Source organism: Moschus berezovskii, chromosome 25 (genome assembly GCF_049115385.1).
Source record: "Moschus berezovskii isolate FMDL1 chromosome 25, NW_MosBer_1.0, whole genome shotgun sequence".
Lineage (NCBI taxonomy): Eukaryota > Metazoa > Chordata > Mammalia > Artiodactyla > Moschidae > Moschus > Moschus berezovskii.
The window spans coordinates 47,426,764-47,454,616 of NC_142484.1; the positions used below are offsets into that span (position 1 = coordinate 47,426,764).

Here is a 27,853-nt window from a genome sequence, read left to right on the forward strand (position 1 = left end):
ATCCTGCTGGCCTGTGGGGAGAGAGAGGCTATTGTGATGGCTCCACCCCCTTGCATGTGACTCAGCAGTATCCCTTGCTTCCATGGTGCCTGGCTTTCCTCCACCACAGTCTCCTCCCTCACATCCCCTCAGTCCATCTCTCTCTGTAGTCTACAGCTGCCCTTGCCCTTGGTTAGCTCCACAATCCCTACTCTCCAGCTCCCAGCCGCTGTGCCTTCCAGGGGACCTGCATCCCTGTCTGGGGTATGCATGGCTGCAGCAAGGACTGTCTGATTCTCCTTCCATTTAGGCTGCCACAGGTCAGCTGTTTCACTCTCAGCCTTCAGTGTTTCTCATCTGACTCAGATAATTGCCCTGTTGTGGGGACTGACCCCTGCTTCAGTTCCCCCACCCGCCGAGGGCAGGTCCAGTCCTACTAACACTCCTGTTTTCCCCCTAGTTCCTTCATCCCACCAAGTTTTGTGTGGTTCTGCATATTCTATTCCACTGGTCAGGTCCTCCTGCCCGTCTCAGCTGGTGATCTGCATGCATTTCTGTCTGAAGGTCTGTTCCTGATGTATCCATGGAGAGAGGTGCACTCCATGTTAACCTACTCCTCTGCCATCTTGTTCTCTTGTACCACCTCTTCTCTATCCATTCACCTATCAATGGAAAAGAAGATGCTACATGATTTTAAACCATTATTCCTAGAAGCTTGTCATCAACATGAGTGACCCAATCTCTGAAGTCAGTTTTCTTGTTTGCAACTAACATCCTCATCCTATTGTGAATGAAATATTTTTTTAATGTCATTTCTAGAATTTGCTTATTAATATGTAAAAATATAGCTCATATACCTCTAGGGAGATTGAAGTCTTTGGAAGCTCTTATTAGGCAGCTAAAACAGGAAAACTGGCAGTCTGAAGAAAATGTCAAGATTAGAGAAAACCCTTTCACAACATATGAAGTTACTATGATATAGATTAAAGAGGTTTTAAAGTTTGTGACTTTTATATAAGGTTTCTGTTGGCCAAACCAGGTTCTACGTAAAGTGAACTTTTTGCTGCGTAAATTCCGACCTTAATGAAGCTAAGCAAGTGCTCTAATGTTATGAACTGCATCCTGTTCTTGTTATGCTCATTTTTTAGAAAAATTAAGGAGTTGTTGGGTAGATGGCATTTCCTTACTTGTTAATTTTCCAAATTTAAAGTAAAAATGTAGCGAATAAATAATATGATTAAGTCATAAAATGAGAGAACACAGATATGGTAAACCAGAGCCCAGAATAGAAGTCGGGTTCAGGAATCAGTCCTGATTCCACCATTGAGATATGTTTTGGACATGTTACTTCTTAACATTGAGTCTCAGCCTCTAATTTGTAAAAGGAGTGCACTTATGGAGAAGACTCTTGAGAGTCCCTTGGACTGCAAAGAGATCCAACCAGTCCATCCTAAAGGAGATCAGTCCTGGGTGTTCATTGGAAGGACTGATGCTGAAGCTGAAACTCCAATACTTTGGCCACCTCATGCAAAGAGCTGACTCACTGGAAAAGACCCTGATGCTGGGAAAGATTGAGGGCAGGAGGAGAAGGGGACAACAGAGGATGAGATGGTTGGATGGCATCACCAACTCGACGGACATGGGTTTAGGTAAATTCCGGGAGTTGGTGATGGACAGGGAGGCCTGGCATGCTGCAGTTCATGGGGTTGCACAGAGTCAGACACGACCAAGCAACTGAACTGAACTGAACTAACTAGATCTCTAACATAGTCTGTTTCCTTATGGTTTCTTCCCTTTCTAGAAGATATTTCTAATAGAGCAAGTTTTCTGTATGATAATCTTATACTTACACAAAAGTAGATGCTGGCTAGAGTTTTCTATTATTAACTGTTGGATTCTTCTCAATATTTATTAAATTCTGTGCTGCTTGACATTTGGGATATAATTTTTTTGTATTATACAGTTTCCTTGGTGACTCAAACTATAAAGAATCCACCTGCAATGGAGGAGGCCCAGGTTTGATCCCTGGGTCAGAAAAATCCCCTGGAGAAGGGAATGGCAACCCACTCCAGTATTCTTTCCTGGAGAATCCCAAGAACAGAAGAGCCTGGAGGGCTACAGCCCATGATGTTGCAAAGAGCTGGACATGACTGAGCAACTAATGCTTACTGTATATTGACTTTTTAAATAGGTAACCCTTCTAAATTCTTTCATCAGTTTCAGGAGATTTCATTTAGATTTTAAATAAATACACATATCACCTTCATACAATGACAATTTTACTTCTTCCTTTCCTATACTTACACTGTCGTTTCTCTCCCCTTTGTTTTTCTTCTTCCTTTCCTCCCCTTTCATGTTCTTCTTTAAATAGTATATAGGATTTGCTTCTGGAATAAGCTGGGCTTGTATTTTGTGTGGGTTGCTAATGTATACTGTGGGATGCTACCTGTGTTCTGTGCATTCTTTGCTACTGGATTTAATGATTTCCACTAGACTCAAAATTTTTACTTCTCCTTGTCTGTTTTGATCAATTGTATTTCTCTATAAATTTATCTATTTCATACAATTTTTTCAAAGTTATTGTAATAAAATTATTTATAATATCATCTTCCTATATTTTAATATGTGCAACATCTGTAACAATATCTATTTTTCTATTATTTGTTCCTTGTCTCTTTTTTTTAATTGAGACATAATTGACGTATGATATATATTAGTTTCCATTACATAATAATTCAATATTTACATATATCATGAAGTAATCATCACAGTAAGTCTACTTAACACCATTACCACCTAGCTAAATTTTTTTCCTTGTGATGAGAACTTTTAAGATCCACTCTCCTAACCACTTTCAAATATGCAATACAGTATCATTAACCACAGTCGCCAACATTGCGCCTCTATGACATATTTATTTTATAATTGGAAGTCTGTACCTTTTGACCTTCTTTACCCATTTTCCCCATGCCACCCCCACCGCTGAAATCACCAAATCATCAGTCTGTTCTCTGTATCTAAGTGTTCAGTTTTGACATTTTTTAGATTACACATATAAGTGAGATTACATGGCCTTATTTTTCTCTGCCTAATTGCTGACTTTAAAAAAAAAAAAAGCACAATGTGATGGGACTTCCTGCTGGTCCACTGGTTAAGATTCTGTGCATCCAATGCAGGGGCCACAGGTTCAATCCCTGGTGGGAGAACTGAGATCCCATATGCCGTGCAACACAGTCAAAAAAATAAAAAGGCATAGTGTGAAAGTTGCGAGTTAAGTCTTATTTTGGGCAAAGGAGGACTGTAACCCAGGAGACAGCATTGAGAAACTGTGAGAAATGGGCTATCGAAGCATCCATTCAGAGAGCTGTGAGAAACTGCTCCAAAGAGATGGGGGGAAGGTCACTATGTATGTGATTTTGGTGGAAGGGGAGAACATGCAATCAAGCACATATTTTTGCAGAAGGTTTCTGCTGGTCACGTGGACCTTCTGATCCACCATGAAGGATTTTAGTGCTTTTCTAGAGGTAAGGAAATGCAAGAATTGGGATCATAAAATCGACTCCTGAAGATACCTACCTGAGGACCTGTCCTGCCAGTTTCTCCCAGAGCCCAGAGCACCAGTTTCCTGCTCGCCACCCTTAACTCCTTTCAGGGGCTGTTGAAAATCAGCAGCTGCAGTAGCCATGATTTAATTCTTGGAGAGCTAGATGGCAAGTGCCATTTGTAGTTACTTCATTTAGCCTAGTGCCCTAAGGTGATTTCCTGCTGCCTCAAGTGGTTGAGTTTTTACTTCATGAATCTTGCTAGGAATCTGTCAATTTTCTTAGTTTTACAAAGAACTTTCCTGTTGTAGGTTTGTTTTCTATTAAAATTTTAATTATCACTTTAAAAAATTTCTTTCAGTTTATTTTGTTGAGTGCCTAGCTCTTTAATTTTTAAACTTCCATTTTTTTTTTCTAAAATGCACATTGAAAGGATGAATTTCCATTTGAGTCTTTAGCTGTATGTCATAGTTTGATATGTCATTGTTCATTTTGAGTGTAAAATATTTTCTAAGTTCTAATTTCTTCTTTGACTCAGGAGTTGTATAAAGTGCTTTTGATTTCCAAAATATAAGAATATTCTAGTTATATTTTTAGCTTTATTGGATTATGATCAGGGCACATGCTCTAAATGAGTACAAACCTTCGAAGTACTTTGAAGGTCATTCATTATTACCCTATTTTGGTCAACTTATAAAAAGCATTCTATGTAGGCTTGGAAATGGTATGTATAGTATGTATTCTGCATTCGTCAGATAGAAGGTGTATATATCCATTAGGTCAGGATTGTTAGCTTGCTCATATTTTATGTACAGTTAGAAATTATTTTTCTGTTTCTTCTACAAATCACTGAAAGAATTATTTTAAATCTGTTGCCATATTTGGATTTTTTATCTTTGTATTATAAATTTTTGATTTATACATTTTGAGGTGATGTTATTGGTGAATAAGACTTTAGAATTGTTATGTTGACTGGTAAATTATCATTAAAAATGATTTTTTTTTGGCCACACCATGAAGCCTGTGGGGTCTTAGCTTCCTGGCCAGGGATTGAACCTGGTCCCAGCAGTGAGCACGCCAAATCCTGAACACTGGGCCACCCAGGAATTTCCCCGAAATGATCTTTTTATCATTAATAAGCCTTTTTGTTCTAAAGCTATTTTATCTGTTATTAACATAGTTGTGTTAGATTTCTTGCAGTTAATATCTGCATTATGTATCTATCTTTTTAAATACAGTGAGCTCTTTTTTGTGCGTATTTTTAAATTTTTCTTTTTGTGACAAGTGCACAGTGCTGTATTTAATTATTTTTCACTGCCCTGGGCCTTAGTTGCTGCACGCAGGCTTCCTCTAGTTGAGGAGAGTGGGGATACTCCCTAGTTGTGGTGCACGGGCTTCTCACTGCAGTACCTGGACCTCAGTGGCTGCGGAACAGGCTCTCGGGCCCTAGAACACGCAGGCTTCAGGAGTTGTGGCTCCCGGGCTCTAGAGCGCAGGCTCAGTAGTTGTGCCCGGGTTTAGCTGCTCTGCGACAGTGGCATCTCCCTGGGCCAAGGATCGAACCAGTGTCCCCTGCAAAGGGAGCAGATGCATATCCACGGTACCACCAGGAAAGTCCTCTATCTTTTTAATTTCATTCTTCTTCTGTTCTCATTTAGCCTAGATTAATCCCATGGTTTCTTGATTTCTAACTTTTTAGCTGAGACATGTAATATATTTCTGTTTAATATGATTACTGACTTACTTGGATTTAAGTCTACCAGTATATATTCTGTACTTTCTATTTGTCTACTTATTCCATATTCTTTATCTTCTCTTTCACGCTTTTTTTTTTTTTTTTTTTGACTAACATTTTCTGGTAGTTTCATTTTAGTTCCATTAGTTTAGAAGTTTCTTTTTTTCTTTTTCATGATTACCCTAGAAATTAAATATGCATATTTAACAGACCTCTGTGCACGTGTTCTAAGTCACTTCAATCTTGTCCTGTTCTTTGCGACTGTATGAACTATAGAATGTCGGGCTCTTCTGTCCATGGGATTCTCCAGGAAAGAATACTGGAGTGTGTTGCCATGCCCTCCTCCAGGGGATCTTCCCAACCCAAGAATGGAACCTGTGTTTCCAGGATTGCAGGTGGATCCTATAGCTCTGAGCCACTAGGGAAGCCCTTTAACAGACCTCTAGAGTTAATCAACGGAGAAGGCAATGGCAAGCCACTCCAGTACTCTTGCCTAGAAAATCCCATGGATGGAGGAGCCTGGTTGGCTGTAGTCTGTGGGGTCGCTAAGGGTCGGACACGACTGAGCGACTTCACTTTCACTTTTCACTTTCACACATTGGAGAAGGAAATGGCAACCCACTCCAGTGTTCTTGCCTGGAGAATCCCAGGGACGGGGGAGCCTGGTGGGCTTCCGTCTATGGGGTCTCACAGAGTCGAACACGACTGAAGTGACTTAGCAGCAGCAGAGTTAATCAATGGAGAAGGAAATGGAAATCCACTTCAGTGTTCCTGCCTGGAGAATCCCAGGGAAGGGGGAGCCTGGTGGGCTGCCATCTATGGGGTCGTACAGAGTCAGACATGACTGAAGCGACTTAGCAGCAGCAGCAGAGTTAATCAAATCTTAAACTCTCCTTTTGGATAACACAGGGACATTGGAACACTTACTTAATTTACATTTCTAAGAATTTCCATATTATTTGTTTTTTCATTCTATTTTTTTTTTTACTTTACTTTTATTTTATTTTATTTTTTTTAACAGTTAAAAGTATTTTTATTAAAAAAGCACAAATGCAAAGAAATGAACAGAGGAAAATTTATGCGTCGAACCTGGACTGGTCACTTATGATAATATACATGCTACAATTCCATTCTCCCCAATCATTCCACCTTCACCCTCACCCATTCTATTTTTAAAATCCTACAAACCATTAATATTGTGTTATTCAGTCCACATCCATTTTGAATTATCCCAGGTGGCGGTAGTGGTAAAGCACCCACCTGCCAATGCAGGAGATGTAAGAGATGGGTTTAAATCCCTGGGTCTGGGAGATCCCCGGAGAAGGACATGACAACCCACTCCATTATGCTTGCCTGGAGAATTCCATGGACAGAGGAGCCCAGTGGACTGCAGTCCATGGGGGCGCAAAGAGTCAGAGAGGACTGAGATGCCTTAGCTCGCCAGCGCGCGCTGCGCAGTCTATCGGCGCTTCCCTCCATCTGTGCTGGGACTTCCATCTGTTGCCATATTCTGTGCACTTAAAGTGCATCCTTAAGAATTTAATTCTCATCAGAACTTATTTTGATGAACTCTCTCAGTGTTGCTTTGTCTGGGAGAAAAATGTCAATTTTACTTTCATTTAAAAAACTTATTTTTATAGATTTGAGAATAGAAGTTGCCATTTACTTTTTCTCAGCACATTGAAGATACTGCTTTCCTGTCTCCTGACTCTCACAGAAGTTCTGTAGCACTCAGCTGGTAACTAACTAAATTGATCCTTAGAAAGCAAGCTATCTTTTTTTCCCCTCTTGCTGCTTTTAACACTGATTCTTTGTATTTGAAACTGTACTTTCACTATGCTATATTTGATGAGATTTCTTTATGCTTATCCGACTTGGGAATCACAACTTCAAGTCTGTAAACTGATGTTTTTCTGGAAGACACTCAACCATTATCTAAGCAAATATTGCCTCTGCCCCATCCATTCTTTCTTCCCTGTAGCACTCAAACATATGTTAGAACATCTCTGGTGGCTCAGATGGTAAAGAATCTGCCTGCAATTCAGGAGACCCAGCTTCAATCCCTGGGTTGGGAGGACCCTCTGGAGAAGGGTATGGCAACCCACTCCAGTATTCTTGCCTGGAGGATCCCAAGAACAGGGAAGCCTTGTAGGCTGGGGTCACAAAGAGTTGGACACAACTGAGTGACTAACCCTTTCACTTTTCTTTAGAACATCTCCCTCTGTTCCTCAAGCCTCTTAACTTCATTTCCATGTTTTCTATTATTTTTTCTCTCTATGGTACATAACGTCTTTTTCCCAGCCTGTCTTTCAGATGTCTCTTTTCATGTATTGTCTAATTGTCTCTTAAACCTGTCTAATAAGTCATTAATATGTTGCAATAGGGAACTGCATTTTTCACATTTATAAGTTCTGTTTGATTCTTTTTGTAATCTTCTGCATTACTCTTTATAACTTTGTTCTTCCCTGCAGTTATTTTCTAACAAGTTTGCCTCCACTTATTTAAACAAAGTAAGCCACTTTAAAGGCAAGAACACCCCTGATGCTTCTAATATCTGAAGTCCTCATGAGTCTGCCTGCTTACCCTTGTTTTTGCTGGCTCTCACAGCACTGTGTTCCACTCTCTGCTTAGCAAAGTTGATCTCACTGTGTACTGATCACTGTCCTGGAAATATTACCTGTGGTGCTGTTTTACATCTAGGATAAAAGATGCTTCTTCTAGGAACAAATCGTGTTTTCTTTTGTAAAGCATCAAAGCATCTAAGGAGGCATTTCCAGGCTAGTGCCACCAGGTGTTGTGATGTGATTTTGGACTAAAGATCCGTTAGAAGGCTAGATTTGGGTTTTAGTTTCATAAGGATGAGGTTTTGTTTGTTTGGTTGGTTGATTTTGTGGTTTTGTTGTTGTTTGTTTTTCGCTGTGACATTCAGCTTGTAGGATCTTAGTTCCCTAACCAGGGATTGAACCCATGTCTCCTGCATTGGTTGGCTGGAGTCTTAACAACTGGAGCACCGGAGAATTCCCACAAAACTGAGTTTTAGTTTTTGTTTTTAATTCCTTCCTGGCTGTACTCTATGCTAAGGCAAGTTTCTCTGAAGTCTGTTGCACAGCAAGTATTCAACCTTACCTAACATGTTGCTCCTTTAGAATACCAGGATAACATTCCTGGGGTCTGCTCCAATAGTCACTGGATATTGACCTCTAACTCCAGCACCATTCCATTCCGTTCCGTTCAGTCGCTCAGTTGTGACCAACTCTTTGTGACCCCATGGACTGTAGCCTACCAGGCTTCTCCGTCCATGGGATTCTCCAAGCAAGAATACTGGAGTGGGTTACCATTTCCTTCTCCAGGCGATCTCCCCGACCCAGGGATTGAACCCGGGTCTCCTGCATTGGAGACAGAAGTTCAGATCTTCCCAATCAGCAAGTGTATCCAGGGTAAGCTTTTATGTGCTTGATTCCTGCTTACAGCCTCTGAGTACACATTCTCCTTACCATTTAAGTCTGGTAATGTCTTACAATCTTAATATGTAAGTCAGAATAAACTAATGCATGCCACAGTATAAAGGCCCCTAGTATCAGTGACTTAACACAACACATGTGTTTTTGATGATACACATTTCTGTCATTTGTGGTGGTGTGTTCCACGCTTTCCTTACTTATGGACCATGCATGACAGAAGCCTGATCATCTGTAATGTTGCTGACTGTCACGTGGGGAAGAAGGGATCGTGGTGAATTACCCACTGATCTTAAATATCTGCCGAGAAGTAAGACAAATCAGTTTTCTTATATTTTGTTGTCCAAAACAAGTCACGTGAGTGCATCAAGTTCAAGAGGGCAGGGAAGTGCGAAGCTTCCATGTGCTCAGAAGGATGAGAAACAACCCTGATGACTAGCATACTGATCAGGTCTTCAGCGCTTTTAAGGAGGGTTTTTTAATTGAAGTATAGTTGATTTATACTGTGTCAATGTCAAGTGTCAGCAGGGTGATTCAGCTTTTTCAGATTCTTTTCCATGTTAGGTATTATAAGATATTGAATAAAATTCACTGTGCTATATAGTAGGTCCTTGTTGGTTGTCTATTTTATATGCAGTAGTGTATATCAGTTCAGTTCAGTCGCTCAGTCATGTCCGACTCTTTGCGACCCTATGGACTGCAGCACACCAGGCCTCCCTGTCCATCACCAACTCCCGGAGTTCACCCAAACTCATCTTCATTGAGTTGGTGATGCCATCATTAATCTCAAACTCCTAATTTATCCCTCTTCCCTCTTTCCCTTCTGGTGATCATAAGTCTGTATTCTATGTCAGTGTGTCTGTTTTCTGTTTTGTAAGTAAGTTCATTTTTTGGATTCCATGTATAAGTGATATGCGATATTTGAAATGATAAAGAAGACATGGTATACATATATACAATGGAATATTAGTCATAAAAAAAGAATGAAATAATGCCGTTGGCAGCAACATGAATGGACCTAGAGATTATCACACTAATGAAGTGAGTCAGACAGAGGAGAGATTTTTTTTAAATATAGTATTTGCAGTTGTTTTTAGGAGGAAAGTTGCCCAAGTAATCCCTTGCCTGTATTATGTTCACTTTTTCAGTGCCTACTGATATCCAGTGTGCTTGGTTACACATCTCTGTCTTGATTAAATCTCTCCCACTGCTAGTTCCAGTGTTGAAAAGAAAGTTGATGGTTCTCCGAGGTATTCAGTTATCTAACTACAAACATTTCATTTCCTTTCACAGGACTGTAAACTTTGGCCATACATTTGTTAGAACCACAAAACTTGTTTAACCCTTATTTTAGGAAATTGTATGTGTTCATTTAGATTGTAAAATATATTTGTTAAAGAAAACCGATTTTACTCACAAATCTTAAATGAACACACCAAGTCTGCTATTAATTAACCCATTATTTTATAAATGCTAAGGGCTTTCTTTCATTAGTAAGAAAATATCAGAGTCCACTGAAGATTTTTCTCCCTGCTTCCTATTTGAAATAAAGAACACCCCTAGCATATTTCAGTTCAAACACGGTATGAAGATTCTTTCTTCCCCAGGAAGGTCAATTGTGTCTGAGCACACAGGAAATATAAATGAGAGAGATAAGGCTCTGATCTTATGCAGCTGACATTCTCAAGCAAGAGTCAGCAAACTACAGCCTGCAGGCCATGACTACTCTCTCTGCCGTTGTCATCTGCCTGGGTGTCCTTTCCCAGAGTAACCTTGGGAGCGACACATGAAAATGGCATCTTTCCCCCTGCCAGAAAGGAGCCAGACTCCTCCACCATGAATGGAAAGCAAAATTCTGTTGAATTAACTGGTTCACCTTTCAGTAGTAGGAAGCACACACGGTGCCCTGGATGATGGGGATAAGAAGACACCGGGGCAGCATAGTTGCAGAGAAGGGGGAGCAGCAGTGAGGGACAGGGTTTGGGGGAAGCATAATGATCATGAGTGGGACGCTGGAGCCAGTAGACAGCTGGATAGATCTGTCTGTCTGGAGCTCAGGTGAGAGTTCCTGGCTGGAGAGACTCGATCTGGAGTTGCCTTTATTCTAAAGGTAATGAAAGCCCTTGTGAATGGGAAGGCTTCCAAAGCAACTGAACATTTCTCTTCTCCCTGGGCACAGAGCCCATGCACATGGCCGATTCTGGTGTTCTAGGCTTCTTTTGTGGTGAAGGGTAATCTATTCTGAAAATGCTTTTTGCTGCTCTATTAACCTTGCTGGAAGGCCCCTCTCTCCTTTGGAAATACAAAGTGAGTCCTCTCCTGTTCCCCAGGAGTGAGCAAACAGGTGAAGAGGTGGCCTCTGACTCCCATTCACAGCAGTGAGGACTTATGAAAACAGCTGCCCTCAACCACCAGATGACGTGTAAACCAGCAACCAGCAGTGCTGCACGGCCAGGAGGAAATCAGCCTCCCCCACCAGCCACCGTCTGAAAATGTTCTCCCGGGGAAGTGGGCCAGGGGAGTGACTCTGTCAGGTGAACAATTTTCTGAATAATATAAGCTTAATCTGAACATCATCATATCACTTTGATTGATCCCTGAATCTCACCAGCAATATGAAGCAAACATTTTGGGAGTGAATATAGGGCAGTTCTTGGGACGATCCCATGAGGGAGGGCATAGCAACCCACTCCAGTATTCTTGCCTGGAGAATTCCATGGACGGAGGAGCAGTGGGCTCCAGTCCATGGGGTCACAGAGTCAGACAGGACTGAAGTGACTTAGCATGTAGGCTTGCAGGCATAGGGCAGTTCTTACCTGGTTGTATAATATATGGCAGGAAATGATGGGAGGCTGGTTCAATGGTGGAGGCTCTTCACCCCACCGTGTTCAATTATACCTACCACACAAGGTAAGTGAAAACCTTTCTTTCTGAGGGTCAGGAGTGAGAAATGGAGTGTTTCCAGCCATGTAAATAAAGAGAGATGTCAGAGTCATCCGTGATTCCAGTTCTGCAGGCCAACCAGGAAGGAAAGCAATCCCTGTGACCAGGCTGCAGCCACGCCCTACGGTGAAACACAGGAGACTGGCCCCAGACAGCCGAGGCGCGTATGAGGAATGATTTCCGTGAGTCCAGACTCTTGCCTCTCCTCACACGTAGACAATCACTAAATTCCTCAACTTGCGATATCCGGTTTTCCTTAATGAACAGCAATCTTTTGTTGTTCTGACCGCCTGCTCTTTGACACACTTCTCTGTCGCCCGGCTCCTCCGCCACCTCTGTGGAGCAGTCCTCTCAGGGTGACTTGAGATGCTGTCTCCCGGGCTTCAAGCCCTCAAAATTCCCTCTGAAGAAAACATAGTTCAATTTTTAGGTTGTGACTATTTTTTAAGTGGACAGTAGGGAAGTATGTTTAAAGTTGGTTGTGTATACACTTTTTAAGAAAATGTATTTTTTTTTTTTTGGAGGGCGACATATTCGTGTTTTCTATATAATGGTGGTGGTTATTGTTACATGAATGCGAGAGAAGCTGCAATAAAATTGAGGAAACAGTTTCAAATGTTTCCTAACCTTTCCCTGGATTCACAAAAATGTACAAGTGATAAGCCTGCTAAGAGCTGGAAATTGTGGAACAGGTGTGTGGTATTGAAACTTTTAATATTACAAATATGTATATATAGTATATACATATATATTGTCTGTATATAGATTTTAATATTATGTAGTATGTCTGAAACCAAAAAAAAAAAAGGCCACTTTGGGGTTAAAATAGCAGGGCTCTCATCATCTTGATGGAAGTGCTTAATTGAAGTCAGCAACACAGATTATTAAGAATATGGTAGATGATGTTAAAGGGACAGTTTTTAAGTAATATGTGTCCAGCAGCCCCAAGGGCCTGGTTTTTAAGGTGGACCTGCTGCTATTTTATTTCTTGCTACCATACAGTCCTGCATATTAGAGTAGAGAGAGTAACTCTGAACCAACAGATCATTCCTCAGGCTGTCATATAGCCTGTTGTGGCAGCAAAGTCCCAAAGGTTTGGCCAGCCTTCCTGAGACACAGTGGGGACATGCTCTGCACCGTACCCCTCAAACAAGTAGTCTGAAACACTGGCCTCTAAGAACATGCGGGAGCTGTAGTTGAGAGTACAAAATAGCCAAGAGAAGTGATGGGGAAGCTGAAACTATGTTTTTAAAGAAACTGAGAATTTCTATGTGAAATTTTCATAGAGTTGACTATCGCAAATCCATTTTGGGAATTGAAACCAGACCCTATCTTTTATCTCACCATCAGGGGTTTGCAGAGACTCTCTCGTTGGCAGAGCTGGGCCTAGAGGTTAATAATAATAACCTCCAGTCATCAAGAGAAGTGTGGAGAGCCCCGGTCCTCATCCAAGTCCAGCTGTGGGCGTCCTTGTTGCAGAGTAACGCGAGCATATTGGTGATAGGTTAATGAGGTTAACCTGATAGGGGGTAAAGAATCAGAGAGAAGGGCACTCAGGAATTTAAATTCTGTTCTTTGTACTAAGATTACTCATTATGATGCTCAGTACCTTGTGAGTCTTAACCTCTTGGTGGCGCATACCTATTTTTGCTGCCGAGTTTATGCAACTCCCAGAGAAAAGCGAGATGCCCCAGGTAGGGGTGCTTCACACGGCCTGGGGAATCTTCCTCTCAGAAAATGACACAACAGAGAAGTGGGGAATTGTTTGAGGAACATTCAGATGTGGCTGTTAGTTGACCATGGTGGATGGGAACTCCTTGTGTCTGGGGGGGCGGGGTGTGTGGTCAGCAACACCCCCGGTTAGTTTTATACTTTTGTACTCTGATAGTTATAATAAAATGACTAATCTGAGGATGTTTCTGGGTTGACCAACATCTGTGGCCAATGCCAGGTAACTTGTAAGAATAAACACCGACCCTTGGGCTTCACTGGGGTCCAGTGGTTAAGACTGCACTTCTGCTGCAGGGTGGAGGGTGTGGGTTTGACACTTGGTTGGGGAATTAAGAAGCTACTTGCTACTCAGCTTGGTTTTTAAAAAAAGTAATAAACACTAACCCAAAGGCAAACATATTTTTCTCACAGCTGTTCATCATCATGGCATGAGCTGATTCTCCCTCAGTTCTTTCAGAATGGCACAATGGAAAGGTAATACCACACAGACTAATTTTTAAGAAAACACATGAGTGGTCGGAGCTTCTGATGTGTTTCCTCAAAGAAATATGAATATGAGGCTTTGCTATGGCCTAAGTAGAGAACTTTTTATGAGAGGAAATATCTGATTTTAGACTTTCAGAATAACCTCAGTTTAGTTCAGTCCCTCAGTCATGTCTGACTCCTTGCGACCCCATGTACTGCAGCACGCCAGGCCTCCCTATCCATCACCAGCTCCCAGAGTGTACTCAAACTCATGTCCATTGAGTTGGTGACACCATTCAATCATCTCATCCACTGTCGTCCCCTTCTCCTCCTGCCTTCAATCTTTTCCAGCATTAGGGTCTTTTCAAATTAGTCAGCTCTTTGCATCAGGTAGCCAAAGTATTGGAGTCTCAGCTTCAGCATCAGTCCTTCCAATGAATATTCAGGACTGATTTCCTTTAGGATGAACTGGTTTGATCTCCTTGAAGTCCAAGGGACTCTCAAAGAGTCTCCTCCAATTCACAGTTCAAAAGCATCAATTCTTTGGTGCTCAGCTTTCTTTATGGTCCAACTCTCATATCCTTACATGACTACTGGAAAAACCATAGCTTTGACTAGACGGACCTTTGTTGGCAAAGAAATGTCTCTGCTTTTTAATATGCTGTCTATGTTGTTCATAACTTTTCTTCCAAGGAGGAAACATCTTTTAATTTCATGGCTACAGTCACCATCTGCAGTGATTTTGGAGCCCCCCAAAATAAAGTCTGTCCCTGTTTCCATTGTTTCCCCATCTATTTGCCATGAAGTGATGGGACCAGGTGCCATGATCTTAGTTTTCTGAATGTTGAACTTCAGCCAACTTTTTCACTCTCCTTTCACTTTCATCAAGAGGCTCTTTAGTTCTTCTTTGCTTTCTGCCATTAAGGGTGGTGTCATCTGCAAAATACTTAGTATGTACATAAGCACCAAGGTGACATACCACATGTTAGATTATACAGCACACATGTTCAAAGTCAGCTGGAAGGGAAAACTTGAGGACCAATTCTATTTAAATAAGTTTTTCAGCGTTGATTTTTGATGTTGTTTATCACTCACAATTCACATCTTAGGGTGAGTGCATTATAGCAATCACTGGGAGACCACTCTGAGCCTTGGGCTTCTGGGGACTGTGGGACAATGCCCCCACTTTAAGAAAATGTTTCAGAATCAAAAACATGCAGGTCCGTGAGAGTTCTGAAGTATTCGAGCTTGGCCAAAGGATGACAACATACAGAGAAGAGCTTTTATGGTGGAATGAAGAGAATAAATTGTTTGATCTGTAGAGACAGTGATGGCATAGCTGGAAGAGAATGTACAGCTTCAGAACCTGTACAGACATTACTTAGGAGACTAGAATATATCTTTTCAAATATGTATGTGGTGAGTGTGACGTGCTTGGGAGGCACATAACACAACAGAGTTGTCTCCCTCTCTACTCTGTGTACATGGCCTAGTTCACTGTCAATACACGTGTGCTGGCTTGGTGACTCCCAGTTGGCCACCACTGCAGGGAAGTATTGTTGCACAGGATCCATGCTGGTTCGCTGTCAAGTGCTTGGGGTTCCCAGTGCACTGCAGGAGCTCTCCACGTGCCCTGCCTGCTGCCATGGGAGCAGCAACAATTGGAGTCAGAGTGCCCTGCGAATTTCAGCTTTCTTTTCTTCCAGGGCTGCCTCACCAGCTTCAGGGGAGCGCGCCTAGAGCTGTGGTTGGAGCAACCTGTGGGGTGATGTCACATAGGATGTCAGTACATTCTCTATCAGAGGCTCCCTTCAGGATGGGCTTTCTAAGGCTGCACAGTGGGCTCCTGCCTCTTGAACCCGAGGTTTCCTTTAGGGGAGAGGGGTTTGAATGAATGCTATCTGCTTACACTACAGGTCAAAGATGGGGAGATGGTGCCCCATTGTGATGATCTGATAGCCTAAGTTTATGTTACTCCCAGGATAAGATGAAATACACTCATAGATTAATTATGATCGTTTTGAGATACTAAAATCCATCATTTGATCTGGAAAAAGGTCAGATTGTTTTCACTCTAATGGGCATGTTTTTCTGCCTGCTCTTAGGACAGGTGGAAAGCTACTGTTAGTGCTCTATTGTGCCCAGGCTAAGATCAGCCAACCCACCCCCCAGGCACAGAAAGCCACAGCAGTGACTTGGTGCCCTGCAGGGTGCTGTAGGAGTACATGCAGAGCCAGAAGTGACAGATAATACTCCTGAGATCTGTGAAATCTGGCTTTTAAAGCCTTTCCCAGGCTTCCCTGGTTGTCTAGTGGTTGAGAGTCCACCTGCCAGTGTGGGTGACAGGGGTTTGATCCCTGGTCTGGGAAGATCCCACATGCCACGGAGCAACAAAGCCCGAGCACCGAAATGATTGAGCTGTGCTCTAGAGCCCGCAGGCTGCGACTACCAGAGCCTGTGCTCTGCAACAAGAGAAGCCGCTGCAGTGAGAGACCCGTGCCCTGCGAGGAAGGGCAGCCCCTGATCAGCACAACCAGAGAAAGTGCGTGTAGCAATGAAGAGCCAGTGCAATCAAAAACAAACAAATAAATCTTAAAAATAATAATAAAAGAAAAAAAAGAAGACCTTGAAAACCAGCTGGAAAGATAGGCAAAAACATAAACAATAAACAAATAAAAGCATTCCCACAAAGTTTTTTGGTAATTATGGTTCATCACCTTTGCCATAAAAATTATTAATTTCCCAGCTGGGGTGTGCTTATCAGATAGAAAATAAAATGTATTGAGGATGGTTGCTTTAGAGAGTGTTTCCTCAACCCTTAGCACATTAATGAGATTGCTGCTGGAGAAATACATCTGAAGTACGGTCCAATCTTTCCAATACTACTTTCGTGAGAAGCCTGGGAGCTTTCCAGCTTTCTCACCTTCTTAGGATATGTCTTTTTGAAAATTCAGAGGTGCTGATGTGGCTTTGTTTTGTTGGAAGGATGCTGAAGGCCCCACATGGACTAGAGCGGACATCACCAGAGGCTGCTTTACTGCAGAACGCGTCACTGGGCAGGTGTCTTTGGCATATGTGGCCCTGAGCATCACAGAGGAGGATTGGGACCCATCTCTAGATAATTACTCCGGTGAGCATTCTAGTGAATTATCTAGATATTTGCTAATATTCTTGGGTGGCACATGTGTTGTGTGTGCCTCATTTTCAATCATGTCCAATTCTTTGTAACTCCATGGACTGCAGCCTGCCAGGCTCTTCTGTCCATGGGATTTTCCAGGCAAGAATACTGGAGTGGGTTGCCATTTCCTTCTCCAGAAGATCTTCCCAACTCACGAATCAAACCCGAGTCTCTTGCATTGGCAAGTCGATTGTTTATCACTGAGCCACCTGGTTACCACTTGGGTATCACATTAAGGATTTCTTTCTGCAAACCCCAATGATCAAAATAACGATACCACACTGAACACTGGTTAGAGCAGCAAAAGTTAATTTTGACAAGTTAAAAGACTCCAGGCTTGGTTATTACAAAAAAGGGAAAATGAACCCTCAAGTGTTGTCTAGCAGCAGTAGGCCATCATTTGTGAAGAAGGAAAAAGAAGGAAAAAGAAAATATGAAAAAGAAACTCTTCAAGGTGGCCCTATGTGTGATTATTAATGACTAGTGCATACTTTAATGGCTGCTGAATCCTTTGCCAAAAGCAATACACCAGCCAGGCCCTTTAATTCTGAAAATAACTTGTGTTCTCATGGGAGTTTGTGTGTGTTTGGAGGGGTGCACAACTCGTGGGGAATGGAGATAAGATGTGATCAGGAGTTTGTAAGGAAACTGTCTGATGCTGGCAGCCTTTACACAGTGAGGAGTAGCACTGTTTGCCACACAACTGATGGACGGAGAGCCCCTGCAGCACTGAGTGGTGCAGGGCGGTGGTTCTGTGAGCTGGGTGGGAGGGCCAATAGGGGAGACCAATAAACGCTTGACCAAGCGTGCCATGCCACCGTCACGGTCCTTAACCTTCCTCTAAATACAACCTGGCCAGGGCCAGGGAAGCGATGCTGTCAATATAATCACAGAATACATAGCTCTTTATGTTACTAGCTTAAGGCAAGTTGCAGATGACTACATAGGCCAGATGGATACACTCCATCCATGTGTGCTTCCTTCCTTCTGGAAGCCTTCCATGGTGCCACCTAACTGTCCCTGTAGAGACCTCAGGGTGAATTTAATGCACATGAGGTTACTTGACCAACTCCCACTGAAAGTAGGTGTCTTTGCACCCAGTCATTTGCTTCTGAGTGTCTCAAGGGACTCTTATTCTGGGAGGCTGAAAGGAGGGTAATCCTCCTGAAAACTGGCCCACGCTTCTGCACCATGCAGCCTAGGCTGTGACTGATGGCAGGCTAAGGAGTCTGAGCCTATTGGAATGACTAATGTGAACAATCCTCCAAACACAGCAAAGCTACCCTGTATTTCCTGTCATCATGGAAATTGTCCCTGATACACTTAAGGGTAAAATCTCCCTACCCACCCCAGCAGATCTGCACTGAAGAGTGTAGGGAGACAAATCCCTTAAATGTTACCCAGTTCTGTTCTCTGTCTGCTTCTGAGACTTCACACCAGTTATATTCAGTGGAATATAACAAGAAATTGTATCTGCTGAGCTCTCATCAGATGGAACAGATGAAGAATATGCTTCTATTTTCCTTCTCAGGGGAAAATATGGTCAGACATGTGCTGTTCAATGCAGTCATTAGCCACACAGGGTCACCAAGCACTTGAAATGCGACTGGTCCAAAGCAAGATGTGATGTAAGTGTAAAATACACACCAGATTTCAAACACATCATTTCTACAAAACATAAAATATCCCATTAATGATTTTTTTATGTTTATTATTTCTTCAATTTTTTTGTATATTTATTAACTAAACTATACCTTGGCACATACTTTCACCTGTTCATTTTCACTTTTAATACATGGTTCTCAGCAAATTATAAATTACATAGGTTGCTTGCATTTGTAGCTAACATAATATTTTTACTGGACAGCACTGAAGATGAAATTTCATCCAGCTCTGATTACATAGACCACTTTGCCATGTAGCTTGGCAGAGATGAGCACCAGCCCAAGAAAATGGAGTCTCATCACTGCTTGTGTACAACACAGCCCACTGTTTATGGTGAAGAAACGTGGAGGCAAGAAAGGATAAGCAACTTCCCAAACACGCTCGTCTGGTGAATCTGGACAAGTACAGGTCATCCTGATATTGAACGAAGACAGCTGCTCACATGGGAAAAGTCTGGCTTACTTTATAAGACGAAAGAGCATTTTTGTGATTTCTGTTTTTCTTTTTTTAAAATGACGTGAAATACATTTCTTAGTATATTAGCGTGATGAAAGGTATGAGTTTGAAAAAAGAGTGAAAAATCACTCATAAGGTAACATGAAGTAAACAAAACACCATGAATCAGTTTATGATTGACAGATCACAATCTTCTTTATCACCACATTTGATGGAACTCCTGTCGGGAGACATATGTCTATAGAGAGTGAAAGATTGGCAGTAGCAGTCTGTTATTGCCCCAGCACCAGTGTTTTATTTATGAAATAAATAGCCCTGTTATTTAGACAGAGTAAGAAGGAATCTATTTTACATTCTGGCTCACAGATAATCCCTGCCATGTTAGTATAAGAAATGAACCTTAAAAACAACTGTGATACAGCTGTATGTTACAGACCCTGGAGTATTCCTATTCTAAAATGTTATCAGTATCTTACCTTAGATTATGAAATTTAAAAAAATATATATTATTTAGGCAAGTATCTAAGTAAAGACAAACGTACCAGTTAATTTACAGAAACAAGTTTTAAGGGGCCAAAATTTACAATTATTTGAATATTTTAAAAACTGATATAATCGTGGCATACCAAATAAAAACCCACAAGCCATAGTGATTCTCAAAAGAAGGGGAAAGGTTGAGAAAAAGCTCTTCTTTACAAATGTAAAGTTAATGAATATAAAAGAATAACGGACTTAGAGTCAGTAGTTTCCAGCCTCTATTATGGAAATTCATTCAGGCAAACATTATCCCTGGTGGCTAAAATCTCTAGGTGAAATTTGATTAGGGACAGGATATTTGCATGGCACCAAAGTATCAGCCTACATTTTTCTCACTAATATACAAATGAAAGTACACCTTTGTAATGAACACATCTGACGATCACCCCCTTAATCAAATGATAAAATTTATGTCACTAATCATGTGTCATCCTGGGTCTCTTGATGTGAAAGTATACAATGTCGTCTATGAAGTATTCTTTCCAAAATGTTTATATCCAGTGGATATAAACTACACTGGAACTACACACCAATATTAGCCACAAGGGGCTACTGACAACGGAAATGAGGCTTGTCTAACTTGAAATGTGCTGTAATGTAAAATACTGAATTTTGAAGACTTCATACGAGATAAAAGAGTGTAAAATATCTCATATTGATTACTCATTAAGCGATAATATTTTGGATACATTGGGTTAAATGAAACAAATTATTAAAATTAATTTCACTTGTTTCATTTTACCTTTAAGTTTACTTAAAATTTCACTTTTTTAAAAAGGTGCAACCTTCGAGTTTTTAATAGCTGTATCAAATCTCAATACTTTAAGATTCTTAACAAATTAAAAATGAAAGAAATTGATATTTGTGTCACGCTCCCCAGCAGTGCTTCAACAGACTTACTTAGTCATATATGGTCACTATTAAGTGAAACCTCAATAAAGTTCCCTTAAGCATGGCAAATTGCTTTGGCTGATCAGCCAGACCCACATTTAATTAAGAGATGGAGTTATTATCTAGGCCATAGAACCTCCTCTGTTCTAATTATACAAGACAGGAAAAATGGATACTCAGTGCAGCTAAACCTTTATCATTACTATATATGTATATATAAACACACACACACATATATATATACTGCTTGAAATATATATACATATATATATATATATGTATATATATAAAACATACATGCATTTATATTTCAAGCAGGGGGATCAGATATTCCTGGAGGTTGTACCTATCACAGATGCTTTTCTCAAAGTGCATATATGTGTACACTGTCTCAAAGAAGTGCCTGGAACTTGGTTCATTCATTGAGTTATGCATTTACTGTGTTTAACATGTATTTAAAAGTCTGTCACTATTTGAGTGTGTATGTGTAAAACATTCTGAGAAAAATCTATTGAGAGATGGTATGGTTTTCCATGGGAATTCTGTAAAGCTTGAAAAGGTGACAGTAAGCATTGTTTGTCTGAGTTTTTCACTTCTTAAAAAGTTCTCTTCTAAGTTTCCTCTTAAACTCTGTAGAAGTCTCAGGCACTTTTGGGCAAGTCTCTCTCTGAACACAGTCTTTTAACATTCCTCAACACACTCACAGTCATACTTCATAACTGTCCTTATGTGAGGTCTAAAAACATCAACATTCTTTCAAAACAGATACAGCCTTTCAAAATACGCCTGGGACACTTCTTCCCCATCCTTGTGCCAATCATCACTGAAGTTCCATGAAGCCATGTTAATCCCAAGCCAATATCAGTCCTCTAGAACATTGCTCAAGCTTCCAGTTCTCATCTTCTTTTTACAAAGATGGTTTGTTTCCCTTGAAAACTCCTGTCTCAGGAGGCACAGTTGCATCCGCACGATGGCAGTGAGGAAAAGACAAGCTTGTCTATTCAGCATCAACCTGGAGTCCTAACCAGTGGGATGAGGCAAGGGAAATAAATGCGACAGGTAAATATCGGAAAGCAAGATGTAAAAGTTTCATATTCACAAATCAAATGATTGTTTATTAAAATATCCAAAACATCTACAAAATATCTTCTTGTAGAGAAGAACCTGAATCAAGCCCCGTTGGATCTGCATGGCCTGGCTTCTGCCCGCAGAGACCCCCACATCTGTGACTTCCTGGAGAACCACTTCCTAGATGAGAAAGTGAAACTCATCAAGAAGATGGGTGACCACCTGACCAACCTCCGCAGGCTGGCTGGTCCCAGGCTGGGTTGGGTGAGTATCTCTTTGAAAGGCTCACCCTCAAGCACGACTAGGAGCTTCTGGAGACCAGTGACCTTTGAAGAACCCACCTAACATCAGGGCTGCCTGAAGCCCCTCACTGCAGCAACTCGGCAGCTTTTTAACACCCTGGAGCCCTCTCTCAAGCCTTGGACCAAATGGAAACAATAAAGCTTTTTGCAGCATAAAATAAAATAAAATATCCAAAATAAGCAACTTATTAATTGAATGATTAAAATTAGACACTGATTTTAGCGTAGTCATCAAATACGCTGAAATGTTTTTATAGCATGTGCTCCACTGTTCTTGCCTGGAGAATCCCAGGGACAGGGGAGCCTGGTGGGCTGCCATCTATGGGGTCACACAGAGTCAGACACGACTGAAGTGACTTAGCAGCAGCAGCAGCAATGAACTAGCAATCAACTGTGTACTAGCAATGAACAGCTGCAAAATGTTTTTCTATGAGCTAGAAGGCAATGGCAAGCCACTCCAGTACTCTTGCCTAGAAAATCCCATGGATGGAGGAGCCTGGTAGGCTGCAGTCCATGGGGTCGCTACAAGTCAGACACGACTGAGCGACTTCACTTTCACTTTTCACTTTCACACATTGGAGAAGGAAATGGCAACCCACTCCAGTGTTCTTGCCTGGAGAATCCCAGGGACGGGGGAGCCTGGTGGACTGCCGTCTATGGGGTCACACAGAGTCGGACACGACTGAAGTGACTTAGCAGAAGCAGCAGCAGCAATTAGCAATTGGAAAATGAAAATATCTTTCACAATAGCATCAAACACCACCAAATGATTAAGTAAATCTAACAAAAGATATGCACTACCACTGTACAGTAAACTACTGAACAATACTGGGAGAAATCTTCATTTCTAAATTAGTGGAGAGATAAACTGTATTAAGGGATTGGACAGTCTGATGTTTTTAAGATGTTAATTATCTTAACATTTTGACTGATTCAACAGTCTCAGTCAAAATCCCAGCAGGATATTCACTGGAAATTTAAATGTTGATTTTTAAATATTTATGGGAATGCAAGGATCTAGAATTGCCAAGAATTCTTTAAAGAAAAACAAAGATAAAGGACTTAACTACCAGTTTCAAAGCTTATTTTAAAACTATAAAAAATCAAAACAATCATAAAGATAGACAAACCAATGAAATGGAATAGAGACTTCAAAATCAAATCTATACTTACTTAGTCACTTTATAATAAAGGCATTACTGCAATTTACAGAGAATGAATGGTCTTTTAAATAGATGTTTTTGGAGAAATTACATATTCTTATTTTTCTATAAAAAGAAAGTTGATCCATTCTTCACGCTATACGCAAAATTAATTTCATATGAATCATAGTCCTAAATACAAGGAAAATTTTGGAAGTAAATATCTTCATGACCTTGGAGTAGAAAAATTTTTCTTAAATAATACATCAGAGTGCTAAGCATAAAAGAAAAGATTTATTAACATAATTTTTTAAAATTAAGAAATTCTATTCCTTAAAAAATAAATACCATTAAAATGAAAAGGCAATCCATTTACTGGGAGAAGATATTTGCAATAAAAAACTCATTCAGAATAAAGAAAGTACTCCCATGAGTCAATAAGGAAAAGACAAAGAACTCAATATTTTTAAAAAAGGACAAAGACCTAGCTCTTCTAAAAAGAGGACATCCAAATGACTGATAATCATGAAGGGACTCAGCCTCATGACTTTTCTGAGAAATGTAAATTAAATATTGTGATTTACAACAACACAGTGACCATATTAACTAAAACCTTTTTAAAAGCCTGAGAATTCCGAGTTTTGGTGAGAATATGAAGCAACTGGAACTCTCATTTTCCCCAGTCTAGAAACAGTGCGAGTGTTCACCATCAGGGGTGCTCAGCGCCCACTCTTCCTTCAGATATCAGCCCAGCTGTCATTTCTTCTGAGCAAGGTCCCTGACTCCTCAGACGAGGTGCACTTGCTACAGCTACAGGAATCACTATGTAACATAAGGAAGCCTATGCTTTGATTGCGTCAGTTCAGTTCAGTAGCGGCCGACTCTTTGCGACCCCATGAACCGCAGCACGCCAGGCCTCCCTGTCCATCACCAACTCCCGGAGTCCACCCAAACCCATGTCCATCGAGTCGGTGATGCCATCCAACCATCTCATCCTCTGTCATCCGTGACCATGAATTCTTCATAGCTCTGAGCCGTTTTTATCAAGATTCCATCAGACCTTGCATCTTCCTGGAGACTCAGGGCAGACCTCAGCCACCAAGGACAGCTGAGGCATCCCTTGGTAGGACCAGAGATCTGAGCATCTCTTGCTTGCTGATTTAAGGCCACAGGTTTCGGATGCGACTGGCTCTTGCATCCCACACGCCAGTAGGTGCACACGCCCTTTGATGGAGCTTGAGTCTGGACCCTTGGAAGGGCTTCTTTGCACAAGCGGGCACCTCTGTGACTCACCAGAAGCAGCCAGGACAGCATATTTTTTATCTCTTCAATTTGCTGCCTGACTTCCTCAATTCTGTGACTTTTTGCCTCTGTTCTATTTCTACTTCATCTCGGGCCCACTTTCACTTTGTCTGGTAATTTTCCCTCTGTGTTGTCTGAAACTGCATTCTCTCCCTACCTGAAGACAGTTTATGACCTTCTCATTCTTTTGTTATCCCCTCCTTAAACACTCCTCCGGCTCCAAGGGAACTCCAGTTCCTTCTGCAGTCTACTTTCTCCCCATCTGACAGCAGAGCTTTCGCTCCTATGAAGTATGTGAATTTTTATATGGATCACAGTTGTGACTTGATAATTAAGAGATTATTTCTAAAAATATGAAAATGTATAAATATATTTTTAAAATATAAAAATACACAGATGTAGATAAATGGATGGCAGTGGTTGCACAATATGAATGTACGTAATACCACTGAACTGTACACTTAAAAAATGATCAATGTGATAAATTTTATGTGTGTTTTGTGTTAGTCATGTCCGACTCTTTGCGACCCCATAGGCTATAGCCCCGCAGGCTCCTCTGTCCAGGGAAGAATACTAGAGTGGGTAGCCATCCTTCTGCAGGGGACCTTTCCAACCCAGGGATGAAACCCCAGTCTCCTGCATGGAGGCAGATTCTTTACCATCTGAGCCACCAGGGAAGCCCTATGAGTATTTTACCATAATAAAAATGGGGGAAAATGGGAAAAAAAGGAAAAAAAGAGAAATAGCACGTTAAAGATACAAATAATAGACTGGAAGAAAGCAGACATTTACAAATTAAGTTTGCTCTTAGGGTGCATCTGGGTGTAAGTCAATAAAACTAAATTTAATATGACTTTTAAAAAATAAATAAAAGATAAAAACAACACTAAGAAGAAAAAAAAAAAAGCAAATGCACCAATCAGTTCTTTCATAAAATTGTCTAACGATTTTTTTAAGGGTTAAAAAAATTTTCTTTTGTTTTTTTTGTTTGTTTTACTTGTTTTTAAAGTGCTTTTTTAAAATTTATTTTGTTTATTTGTTTTTGGCTGCATTGGGTCTTTGTCGCTGCCTGTGGGCTTTCTCTAGTTGCAGTGAGCAGGAGGCTACTCTGTATTCGCAATGCATGGGCTCTCATTTTGGTAGATTCTCTTATTACAGAGCATGGGCTCTAGGTGTGGGGGCTCAGTAGTTGTAGCACACGGGCTTAGCTACCCTGGGACATGTAGAATCTCCCCGGATCAGGAATCCTGTGTCCCCTGAATTGGTGGGAAGATTTTTAATGCCTGGACCGCCAGGGAAGTCTGCTCCAACCAGTCTTGTGTTCAGAAAATTTCCAATTGTGACTTGCAGGTAGCTAGGAACCCTTTCCTGTGAAATGGACCACTGACACTTGGAAGACTTGATTGGTAGGGCAAAGAGGCACTTGTAAGCTCTTCAGGTGCTTGGGGATTGCATCCTATATGAAGAAACAAAGATGAAAAAGCAAATTATGCTAGATAATTGCCTCTAGTCTTTGAAGAGTCTGTAGAAACTATGAGCTAGAAGAAAGGTCAGAATATGTATTCTAGGTTTGTCCTTGGAGAAAAATACTATGAGCAAATTATACTAACTGCCTCGTTGGAACTCAAAGCCTACATTTCAGTCATTCCTAAAAGAAAGGAAGTTTGGTTTTATTTACAAATGCAGTAAGTGTTCCTGCCTCTGGGAACCATGAGTCCATTATTAAAATGATCAATCCCCAGCCTAGTAAAGTGAAATGACACTCCAGGTCATGAGAAGGAATGTCTTTTCTGAATAATACATAACACAAACTTGTTACTTCTGACTTTGGTACCAAGATTGTTTTTTTTCTTCCTAGGTTTATGTGCTATTTGTTCTCTGGGGAAGTCTTGGCCCTACACTCTTGAAGATACTTTTAGTCTGATTTTTTTTTTTTTTTTTGGATCCTGGAGTTCCCTTGAGGAATCAGCCTTTGCACCGAGAAATAAATAAATCTTTAAAAAAATGATATAGGATGCTCGGGGCTGGTGCACGGGGATGACCCAGAGGGAGGATAAGGGGAGGAGGGAGGTGGGAGGGGGGGTTCAGGAAGGGGAACTCATGTACACCTGGGGTGGATTCATGTCAATGTATGGCAAAACCAATCAATATAATAAAAAATAAAATTAAAAAAAAATAATAATAATAAAAGAAAAAATCATTGAAGACTAATTTTAAAAATAAGCAAAAAACATAAACAACAAATAAATAAAAATAAAGCTATTTCCACAATGTTTTTTGGTGATTATGTTCATCATCTTTGCATAAGCATGAAGCATTAGTTTCCCAGCTAGGGTGCAGTTGTCATATAGAAAATAAAATGTATTGAGGACGGTTGTTTTAGAAAGTTTTTACTTCAGAACCCTGAACAGCAGGAAGAAGGGAAATCTGAGTTCAGTCTCGTAACTTTGCTCCAGACTTGCCTTAAACTGGTCTCTGCTCCCTTTCTGGGCCATTCTCTGCTGAAGAATGGCACTGATAATACCCACTCTGCCTACCTGGCAGGCAGTTGACTGTGGGAAAAGGTGGCGTCTCAAATTCAATGCACATATAAGACGGTCCAGCATTCCTACAGCACGAGCGCGCTGCCAAGGCTGATCTCAGTGCCTGGGAGCTGCTTTTCATGGAACAAAGACACTGAGGTTCTCAGCTCCTTCTCTTTCTATTAAGGCCGCCAGCCACTCTTCTGCTGCCATCGAGCCCAATTAAACCCCTGCAAGGATGATCCTGGTAAGAGCCCCACTGTGTGACAGATACTTTGGGGATACATGGCTCTAGTCTTCAAGGAAAGAAGAAATACCTATGTGAAAAGTTGATGGAACACAGATTATAGGTAATGTCTTTGCCTGATGTATTAGTTTACTGTTGCTGTTCAGTCGCTCAGTTGTGTCTGACCCTTTGCGACCCCGTGGACTACAGCACACCAGGCCTCCCTGTCCTTCACCATCTCCCGGAGCTTGCTCAAACTCATGTTCATTGAGTTGGTGACGCCATCCTCTGTCGTCCCTTCTCCTGCCCTCAGTCTTTCCCAGCATCTCTCTGGTGCATAGTAGGCACTCAATAAATGGTTGCTTGAATAAATGATCAGATAGTTATACAGAAGGTGAGTGCGTGTGGAGGGAGACCTCTGTGAGCTGAGAAGTATGGTAGGGTCCCTGCAGAAGAGTGCTGGACCTGGCTCTACCCAGCTCGCAAGAGACAAGCGACAAGTTTCCAGTTGTTAAATACAATCATTATTAAAAATTAAGTTAAAGTTGCAATTAAATATATTGAAAACAAAAGTGGTAAATGCACAACTCCTTAATTACTTCACTTTTACCATTATCTGTACTCTTGAGGCTATTCAATTTTATTGTATCTGGTGACAGTTTTATTGTATCTGGTGATACAGTAATGTGCTACTGCTCATCTCTTCCTAGC

The 27,853-nt window shown here is 41.1% G+C and overlaps 1 long non-coding RNA gene across 4 annotated transcripts; it reads left to right on the forward strand.

Annotated features, from left to right (window-relative positions):
* Positions 1 to 375: 375 nt before the first annotated feature.
* Positions 376 to 25,076, forward strand: LOC148773916 (uncharacterized). Of its 4 annotated transcripts, XR_016036361.1 has the most exons (10): positions 379 to 1,628; positions 1,943 to 2,170; positions 11,045 to 11,248; positions 11,723 to 11,839; positions 16,839 to 16,983; positions 18,563 to 18,659; positions 18,899 to 19,104; positions 21,346 to 21,639; positions 21,737 to 21,912; positions 24,930 to 25,076. It is a non-coding gene; the product is annotated as an uncharacterized LOC148773916 (long non-coding RNA). The 4 variants fall into 4 exon arrangements; XR_016036362.1 differs by having other exon boundaries at positions 376 to 2,170; positions 11,656 to 11,839; XR_016036359.1 differs by having other exon boundaries at positions 384 to 2,170.
* Positions 25,077 to 27,853: the final 2,777 nt, after the last annotated feature.